The sequence below is a fragment of the Trachymyrmex septentrionalis genome, unplaced genomic scaffold, assembly GCF_001594115.1.
Source record: "Trachymyrmex septentrionalis isolate Tsep2-gDNA-1 unplaced genomic scaffold, Tsep1.0 scaffold301, whole genome shotgun sequence".
In the NCBI taxonomy this organism is placed as follows: domain Eukaryota; kingdom Metazoa; phylum Arthropoda; class Insecta; order Hymenoptera; family Formicidae; genus Trachymyrmex; species Trachymyrmex septentrionalis.
Window position 1 is genome coordinate 4,078 of NW_017305465.1, and position 10,715 is coordinate 14,792.

Sequence of the window (10,715 nt, forward strand, 5' to 3'; positions counted from 1 at the left end):
CAGTGATGACAGAACGGACAGAAGTTTTATGTCTAATATGATTACGATGTTCTGTAATTCTAGTTTTCAATTGTCTGCCCGTCTGTCCAACATATGACGCATCACAATTGTTACACGTTATTTTATATACTACATTATTCTTCGATGTATGGGGACAAATATCCTTCTGTACTTTTATGTATTTACCCATTTAATTAGGACTATGAAAAGATACTTGATGTCATTTTTATTGAATCGCCTAAATTTCTCCGTGTGACGAGGAATATATGATACTGTAAGTCACGAGGAAGTTTTATTCACACAAACATTGTCAGTCAAATCATTATGTGCTATATATCTATTTTTAATTAAATTTTTGATACGTTGATTAACTGTGTCAAAAATAAAACTCGAAAGATAGTCATTATCTAATAAAATATTAATAATAAATGACAAATTTTTTGTATGAAACATAAAGTCAGATAGTAAAAAATCTCTGTCAACTAATGAAAAAATTATATCTTTCTTTTGTGCAATAGGATGTGTGATTAGAGTAAAAATTTAAAAACCTTTCTGAAAACGTTGGTTTATGGTACCAATAAAAAATGAAACGATTCTTGTTGATGGATATGGAGATATCAAGAAAATGTATTTTATCTCCCCCTATTTCAGTAGTAAATTGGAGGCGCGAATGAAATGAATTGAATTGTTCTAATAAAACATCGATTTTTGAGGGAAAAACCGCAATGTAGTCTATAAGATATCGTGCAATAATTATGATGCGTCGTACGTTGGACAGACGGGCAGACAACTTTCTCTCTCTCTAAAAATCAGAATTACTAAATACCGTAATCATATTAGACATAAAACTTCCGTCAGTCATAACAAAGCACAGGCTGTAATATGACCATGATTTCCAATAGGACAAAGTCAGAATTCTAGATGAAGAGGCTTGCTATAGAAAACGTTTAATTTCCGAGATGCTCAACATTAAAAAGTAGGATAACAGCTTGAATTTACAAACCGACACGGAAGGTTTTCATAAGGTATATATGCCTATTGTAAAAAAAAGTTTGACTTTGCGATACCGACGATATCTTCTCTCAGTCTGTGGTGATCCGTATCAGCGAGCGTAACTTTAACCGGTATACAATATCCGTCTTTTACTTCTTCGCGTTTCACTTGTTTTTACATATTACAATAGCCTTTTTTGTACTTGTATGGACACGCTTTTTTGCACAATTTATATATGTTTCTTGGTGATTTTTTTTATTTCTTACTAGATTTCCGTTATGTTAATTTCTGTTTTGTGTTTATTTTCGTAAGAAATCTTTTTATCTTTTTATCAACTAGAACTTTTCCAAGAGACATGATACACTTGCGACTATGTAATCGTACGTGAATATTGTCGAGTTCTACATCAAGACTGTACCCGAATTGTACTTACGATGAATTTGCGAACTTTTGTATTGCGATTACTCTTTTTTTCCGATATATTTGTCTGAATAAGGCTCAATCTTGTAGCCGAAACTTGTAACGGAATTTTTACTTATTTCTTACCTTTTATTATTTTTTATGTATCTTTTATTTTTATTATATACTTTCTTCGAATTTTGTTTTTCTTTATTTGTATTTTCTTTTAATTAGATGACTATTTTTTAAAAACAAGATGTGCTGACTCTTATATGCTTGCTCTTTATTTATTGTTATTTATTTTAATTTATATATATACAGCTTATTTAAAATATAAATATTACCCAGCAAACGAGAATGAATTAAAATAAATTGAAATTTTTTTCTATCCAAACGCGTATTTTAAATGGCAAATACTTTTTTTATATTTAATTAGATTCAATTGGATTCAATTAGATTCAATTGGATGCAATTGGATTGAACTGCATTTCTTATTTCAAATTTTGAATTGAACAGTATTCACAATGTACAGAAAAAGCTAATATTATTTTTAGATTGAAAGGCATAGAGATATGCTCCATGCAATTCCTATAAATGAATAAAAATGCATTCAAGATTAAAAAGCATTTATTTTAACATTCGTGAATTAATATTTCTGAAAATCTGAATCCATTTCAATTCATTTCAATCCATTCTCGTTTGCCAGGTAACACATTTGTAAAAATATAATATAACCTTAATGTTAATACTTTTAAGTGAAATAAACATCACGCGCAGATTGCAGAGATGAATATTTCTGCACAATTTGTGAATGTACAATACCACGATTATATGAACTAAGTATCGATTTTTCATTTGGAGAGTTGAAAAGTAGACGTATTACCCTCAGAAAATTGAATGTATTACCCTTAGAAAAGTGGACCCTCAAAGCTATGTAGTTTACATCCACTTTGTCAGGGGGCAGTAGTGCGCGGTAGCATTTTGCGGTTACAGATTTTGGTAAGATATGAGTATCCGCATCCAATTTTAGTTTTTTTCTCACTCTTTTGCTCTTTTCCTCAATCCCTTGCTCTCTCTTTCTCTCTCTCTCTCTCTTCCCCTCCCTTCCTCTCTCCCTCCCTTTATCTCCCTCCCTCCCTCTCTCTCTCTCTCCCTCCCTCCCTTCCTCCCTCCCTCCTCCCTCACTCACTCTAGTCTACCACTAAATTAAAAAGATTGAAGAGAGAACAAAGAGTGATGGAAAAACTAAAAATAACGGATGCGAATACCTATATTATAATGCTCTACTTTTAAGCTTTATATTCTCTCTCAGGTTTCTCTCTGGTTTTCAAATAGATCACGTGATCAAAATGATGCTTACTAAACATCAATTTTGATCATGTGATCCTGTTTTGACGCTGAAAATGAGCGTCGAGCGTCAGCATGAAAAGGCATCTTAAGACAAAAGAGATTTTGCTGTATTCTCCGTCTAGTATTATACGAGGTCTGTTCAAAAAGTATCGCGAATTTTGTGTTTTTTCAAAAATTATTTATTTATTCATGAATATCTATTTTGTCCCCTTCAAAGTAATCCCCATCAGATATTATACACTTGTGCCAACGTTTTTTCCAATCCTCGAAGCACTTCAAAAAATTATTTTTTGTGATCTTGTTCAGCTCCTCCTTCGATGCCGCCTTTATCTCCTCAATCGTAGCGTAGCGTCGTCCTTTTATGGGCCTCTTCAGTTTCGGGAACAAGAAAAAGTCACAGGGGGCCAGATCTGGGGAATACGGTGGCTGCGGCATCATTAGTGTGTTGTTTTTGGTCAAAAATTCGCGCACAAGCAACGATGTGTGAGCAGGGGCGTTATCATGGTGCAAAAGCCAATTTTTGTTCTTCCACAAATCCGGGCGTTTCTGGCGGATTGCTTCGCGCAAATTGCGCATAACTTGCAGGTAATATTCCTTATTGACCATTCTACCCTGTGGCAAGAACTCATGATGCACCACGCCCCTGCAATCGAAGAAAACTGTAAGCAAAACCTTCACATTCGACCGAACTTGGCGCGCTTTTTTCGGTCTTGGCTCGTGCAGCAGCTTCCATTGGGATGATTGAGCTTTGGTTTCCACGTCATAACCATAAACCCATGATTCGTCACCTGTTATGACCCTCTGGAGCAAATTTGGGTCGTCGCAGATAGAGTCCAACAGCTGCTTAGCAATGTTAATGCGATACTGTTTTTGGTCGAAATTGAGCAATTTTGGTACGAATTTCGCGGCGACCCGTCTCATGCCCAAATCATTGGTAAAAATCGAATGGCACGAGCCAATCGATATGTTTAGGTCCTCAGCAACCTCTCTAACGGTGATTCGACGATTGGCCAATACTATTTTCTTCACTTCATCAATGTTTTCGTCTGTTGTTGACGTGCTCGGGCGTCCGGCACGCTCTTCGTCGTTCACATCTTCTCGGCCCTCTGAGAACATTTTGTACCACCGATAAACGTTGCTTCGGTCCAAGGTAGCTTCACCATATGCCACAGTCAACATTCGGAATGCGTTCGCGCACTTAATTTTGTTTTTCACACAAAATTTGATACAGATTCTTTGATCCATTTTTTGGAATAGGCAAAAATTGAAGACGAGCCAAAACACGTGCAAGCAAAGCAGCTGTCAAAAATTAACTGAACATTTAGAATGGCCGAACTTGTCGGCATAAGTGAGAGACATGAGTACCAATATAACGCCACAAAAAATCGAAAATCGAATATACGTAACCCGCGGAAATTCAAAATTCGCGATACTTTTTGAACAGACTTCGTATGATTTAAGCCGACCCGACTGCCAACTCTGATTGCCGACCAATAATGGACTAATTACAATAAGACTGATTTAATATGATTGGTTCATTATTGGTTGGCAGTCGTATCAGCTTGCAGAGTCGATAGTCTGATACAGGCTTAAAAGCTGCTGCAGACAAAATTTCTGTAATAATAATCTTAAAACGTGAACTTAACCTGATGAACCAATCAGGATATTGCTTTAGATCTACGTACTCTAGCGAAAATAGAAATAGCAGTAAAATTATCTATAAGGCGAGTTTCAACCAATTGAAATTTACCTTATTGTAAGGTTATGGATAAGTTTACTGCTATTTCTATTTTCGACGCAACATTACATCAGGGTATCAATCATAAAACTTTTTTTCCTAGGATGAAAAGTGAAAAGTAAAAATTTTCTCCATTAACTTCAATGATTAAAATTTTCACTGTTTACTTTCCATCCTAGGGATAAAATTTTATGATTGATACCCTGTACTTAGCTGAGGGCTGTGTAAGCTTGTATTTTTTAGTGATAATTACATGTTACTAACCGCGGCAGTTATAAATGAAGCTGGAGGGCGTTGAATGGCCGGGATTTTTACTTTTTTTTATTTAATACAAGCAGGAAAAGCTACGTTTAATTTAAGGAAGTATTTATATTGGCCATAACTGTATGTCGTATGCCGTAATCTATAAGCTGCTTTTTCATGCAAACGTTGAAAAGCTGGCGTTTATTCTCACTCTGTCACAATTCAAATCCAGCGTTGAAAAGCTAAAACTATTGCCTCCTTCCTTTTCATGGAGCGTTTTTTCGCTGACTTTAGTTTTTAAAAGCTAAAAATCGATATTGAGAATTGCGTGTACACAATAAACATTGCAATTAATTTTAAAAAATAACTAAAAAGTAAACATTTGTAATGTTTTACTATTAAAAATGGATTACAATATATTGCGTATATAGAAGAATATAGACGTATAGTGGCAGCTACAGTTGCATTAGAAGACGACGCGCAACTGTTATAATTGCTATCAGTTCATTAAAAAAGAAAAAAACGTATAAAAAGAGAAAATATTGGATAGTACCTATTTTCGAAAATCCGAATATAGTTTTTTTTGCTTTGGTTCCAAAATTGGAGGACATACGATTCCACAATTACTTTCGAATGAATGCAACTCAATTAGAAGAATTGTTGGGCATGATCAAATCAAAATTACAGAAACAGGACGTTGTTCGACAATCCATAATACCAGCTGAACGATTGGCATTAATATTAAGGTTTGTTTGGTTCTTTTATTTATAGTAAGATAATATTATAATATAATAATATTATACATTTTGCGTATGAATTGTTTATATGTATGTATTATTATATTACATATGGAATATTATAGATATCTTGCTTCCGGAGACTCCATGATATCGATGTCTTACCATCTCGTGGAAGTAACAACAGCGAATAATATCATTCTCGAAACTTGTACAGCAATATGGGATTGTTTGAGCCCTGTAGTTCTCCCAGGTAAATTTAAAAAAAAGACTGGCTGGATATAGCAAATAATTTTGAAAATAAATGGAATTTTGCTTATTGTATTGGAGCCATCGATAGAAAGCATGACATCATTCAAGTACGTAAAATTATAGTTAAGGTCTAGTCTACAATCAATCGGAAGATGTTAGGAAGTTTTTGCAATATCGTTTATAAATTAAATAACAATAAAAACAAGGGCAAAGTAAGAGTCAACGCATTTCTCTGAAAAAGTCATACAGATGGAGAATAAATTAAAAATACAAAAATAATAATAAAAAAGGAAAGAAAAGAGATATAGTAAAACAAAAAGTAAAAGTAATAATAAATATACCGTTTATAAAGTCACACATTATTCTTTTCTTAATTAGGTGTAAAAAAAAGATAAGTGACTTTAGCGTTCACCATATCTGAGATAAACGATATTGCAAAAATTCTCTGTTGTCATATGTCGTACTGTAAGAAATTGGTCAATCACAGTTAAATATGAAAACAACAATCGACTATGATTGGTTAATTTTTTACGGTAACGTCTTTCAACTGATTGTGGACTAGACCTAAGTCAATATAATTTAAAAAGAAGTATAATTTGAAGTAATAAATTCTTTGTTTTAGTGTCCCAATAATGCTGGCTCAACATATTTAAATTACAAATATTCTCGCAGTTTTAAAGCTATCTGTGATGCAAATTATATAATTCGGTTTGCGGATATTGCGGTATATGACGAAGCGATGGTGGTATTTTCAAAGACAGCATCATAGGGAAAGCATTTAACGAAGATTAGATGAATATTCCACAGCCAATAGCGATTGGAAAAAGAGAATTTGTTCTGCCGTACTGTCTTGTTGGAGATGAAGCTTTCCCTCTAAAACCATATTTGCTTCGTCCATATCCTGGTAGAGATAGACTCTCACGAGAACAGAGCATATATAATTATCGTCTCAGTCGTGCGAGACGAATGATCGAAAATACATTTGGTATACTAGCTAATCAGTGGAGAATATATAGAAAATCTATCATTATCCTGAAAACGCAAAAGTAATGGTTTTAATAACCATTTGTCTACATAATTGGCTTCGCCAACAGGACAGTGGCATATATATGCCTCTGACTTTGGTTGATATTGACGAATCAAATAGTTTCAAACCAGGATTTTGGCGAACAGTAACGGAAAATGATTGCGCATTTAAAGATATTTCTAACTGTGGATCAAATATGAGTGCAAAACAATATATAGGAATAAGAAATAAATTTTGTTATTATTTTAATAATGAAGGAGTGGTACAATGGCAAAACGATATAAATATCTAAAATATAACTAGTAAAAATATGTAACAATAATATAAATTATAGAAATCAACGCCTAAACAGTCTAGAACTGGATCTTAATTCCGTATGAATTTATATACTACTGTATATACTGTATGTCCTTTAAAAAATAAATGTAAAAATAAAATAAAAAATAAAATAATATAATATTAATTATAAAATAAATATAATAAAAATAAAATAAATGTTATAATAAAATATGTTTAAAATATTATTTTGTCGCTTAACGGTATTAATAATCTGCAGCACTTTTATCATTATATCATCCATAAATTGTAGAGGAACCTCTCAAAGTTGGGCAGCTATAAGATTGCCAAATAAACCGGCTTTATCCATAGGTAGCGGAGGAACAATCGGTGGGACGTTAACTGTTGTTTGAGAACATCAGCAAGTCGTTCAATAGTTTCCTCATGGTCTGAACTACTCAGACGCTTATTACCTACGCAATTAAAATTTTATATTTTCTATCAATGTCAAAAAATTCATGACTATCAGCAAATGTGTAACATCCAACAAAATTATTGTTTATTTCTTAATATCGTCGTAATAAGATGTAGTAAAATTAACTCACGCGCGCGCGCGCGCGCGATCCACGACCACTGTTGCTATTCGCGCTATCAAAAACAGTATCGTCATTAAATTGATCGGAATTATGGTCCCAGCTACTGAGATATTTGTTATAGTTCTGTAACATAGTTTTGATTTAAATTTGCACATAATAAATGTAAACAAAAATGTATTATTGTACATTAAGATACATTTGTATACTAACTTTATACATACATACTCGCTTTCAAGTTGTACATCGCTAAGAAACTGCATCCGTTCATAGTACACTCAACTATTTTTGCGTGATGTCACTTGCTGAATCACTTGGTTGATGTTGTTTATTTTTATGATAAACCCTGAAAATATCGTTTAACGATTTCCATCTTTTTTTTATAGTTGTAACGTCCATTTTACCTAGAAAAGACAAAAATACATTCAATATGAACAAAGTTTAATCTAAAATCATGACTACTTATAAATGCTGCTATCATTGATGCAGATATTTCTTCTCATAGCATTTTTTTTATTTGTAGGCTTCGTTGAACAAGAGGATGCTTAAAATTCTGTGATGGAAAACGTTTGCAAACTACTTCGATTAAATATTCATCGTTCACAATTTTTTTATTTTGCCAATTAATTGCAAGATCAGTGTCTTGATCACTTTCCATAACGATGGTTATCCCATATTATCAACCAAACTTTTATGAATAATTTGTTCGTCATCTGCAAATTCATTTACTCAAGAAACATACCAAGTCAACAGAGAGTAAAAATGACTTTATTTTTAAATCAAAATAAAATCCTTTTAACTTTGTGTTGACTTTAATGTGTTTTTTAGGCATTAATGTTATTTATAAAATATAAAAAATGTGTGTCACTAATACTCACATTTTGAAGATAAAAATACTTCACGTTTAAAGATAAAAATATAAATTTTTATCTACACAGAAATGGTTATAATCCTGCATACAAGGATGACAATGCATTTCTGTCTCATCACAAATATGTACTTTCGTATACATCACAAGTGTACAACATTACTAAAGCTTCCTACAATATAAAAAATATAAATTAATACAATATAATAAATAAATTAATGTAATATAATGGAATTATTAATAATAATGAGACTCAAAATTCAAAAACAATAGAAATTAAATAGACTACGAGTCTAAGCTAGAATGTAAGTTGCTCTTTAATATAATCAAAATGTAAAATATAAAAGTCACAAACATTTCTACCTTGCCAAGATATAAATCGTATTGATCATAACGATCCATATCTTAGAGAGAGAGGATGAGGACAATGAGAAAATTATTAATCTTTAACTCTAATACCATTAATTTTGTGAAAGTACTTCTTATTTTTATAAAATTTTTACTTCTATCACTCTTAAAAATAAATTAAAAAAAAAACAGTTAACATATAGTTTCATAATATCTCAGGATAACAAGATAAATTTATTTTTAGTGAAATTTACTCTTATATTATGCGATATGTAAAAGTCTGTGCTGCCAGAGCAGGGCTGCCGCACACAAAATTCCGTAACAGTATGCGTAAGGTGTAAACTTAAACCGATGAGCCAATCAAGATACTGCTTTAGATTACGTAATCTAACGGAAATGGAAATAACAGTAAACTTCCATAAGGTGCATTTTTTTGCAATAAGGTAAATTTTAACTGGTTGAAACTCGCCTTATGGATAAGATTACTACTATTTCTATTTCCATTAGAGTACGTAGATCTAAAGCAGTATCCTGATTGGCTCATCGGCTTAAATTTATGTCTTAAAGTTACTATTACAGAAATTTTGTCTGTGACGGCTCTTACACTCTCGGTAGAAACTTAAGATGTGCCTCTCAACAAGCGACATAAGTGACACAATAACTGCGTTCAGCGGACTCAACAGTTGAGTGAGCACTCCCTATTATTGGTGTATTCTTTTAGATCATCCGCATTTTAGATTCTAAAAGAATACAATAGCAACGAGCGGTCAATTAACTGAATCCGCTAAACGCAGCCATGGGATTATTACGTCCTTGTTCTTTACCAATGTTAAACAAAGATGACATGATCACTGTGTTGCTTGTTGACACATAAGAGGTTGCATCGCATGCTTCAACATGCTCCGATGTGTTCCTGTTATAGTTTCTATTTACTTCAACGAGCGCGTTAGAATGAGTAAATCCTATACTAAAAATATTTTAGAGCATGTTAGAGCATGCGACGCGAACAAACCTAAGATTCCACTATAATTTTACCGTTACAATTTGGAATGAACGAAAGTTGCAGATATTGGCTGCGTTCCATTTAATGCTCAGAACGTTCGTGAGCGTTGCGAGCGTTTAGAACGTAGCCATTATATGTTGTCAATGTATATTACAGCAATTGACCTAATTTCCATCCAGGATTTAAAGCGGATCAGAATGTAAGAACCAACTAACTACAGTCGAGTATTCCTCTGTTACAGGGGAATGCTCGACTGTAGTTGATTGGTTTTTACATTCTGATTCGGTTTAAATCTTCGGTGGAAACTAGGCCATTGTCCATATAATGAGATTGGTATACTGTTTTATATCTTTTTCATTAATGGATGCATTCAGTACTGTGATCGCTCACTGAGCGCTCAGAGAGCGGTTGTAGTACTAAATGCACCCATTATATTAAATACAGAATTAGTAAAGAGCAGAATGTTAATGATTTGATAATTACAGTAAATATAAATGTAGATATTAATCAGTAGTCTACGATTCCGTTTATTTTTTTTCTTTTATGTCCTATTGAGCGGTAAACGCGGCAGCGGAATCAAGTTTCAGCCAATCATGAGATAGTTTTATAATTATGTTAAAAATATTTTATTGCTAAAGAAGTTCTAATGTTTACCTGTTTATTATATACATTATTATATATATATTTACATTAAAATACTATTTTTATTATTATAAGTATTCTAAATAACATAAAAAATATGATTTTATATTATTCCGCGAGTTCCGTTCCGTTGTTCTGCTCCATGAGAGCCGACCTAATAGTTGAAAACGTACTGTGTTAAACAAATATTTTAGATTCATTTATTTTGTATAAAAATTCATTTAATAAATGCGTTTTTGATATAAA

The 10,715-nt window shown here is 32.6% G+C and overlaps 1 long non-coding RNA gene and 1 pseudogene across 2 annotated transcripts; one reads left to right on the forward strand and one right to left on the reverse strand.

Moving 5' to 3' along the window:
* Positions 1-6,250: 6,250 nt before the first annotated feature.
* On the forward strand, positions 6,251-7,031 carry LOC108749591 (annotated as a pseudogene).
* A 241-nt stretch (positions 7,032-7,272) lies between these two features.
* LOC108749597 lies at positions 7,273-9,121 on the reverse strand. 2 transcript variants are annotated; one of them, XR_001939379.1, is made up of 5 exons: positions 9,079-9,121; positions 8,487-8,648; positions 7,822-8,321; positions 7,621-7,734; positions 7,273-7,488 (listed from the first exon to the last, which is right to left on the reverse strand). It is a non-coding gene; the product is annotated as an uncharacterized LOC108749597 (long non-coding RNA). The 2 variants fall into 2 exon arrangements; XR_001939378.1 differs by lacking the exon at positions 9,079-9,121 and adding an exon at positions 8,840-8,897.
* Positions 9,122-10,715: the final 1,594 nt, after the last annotated feature.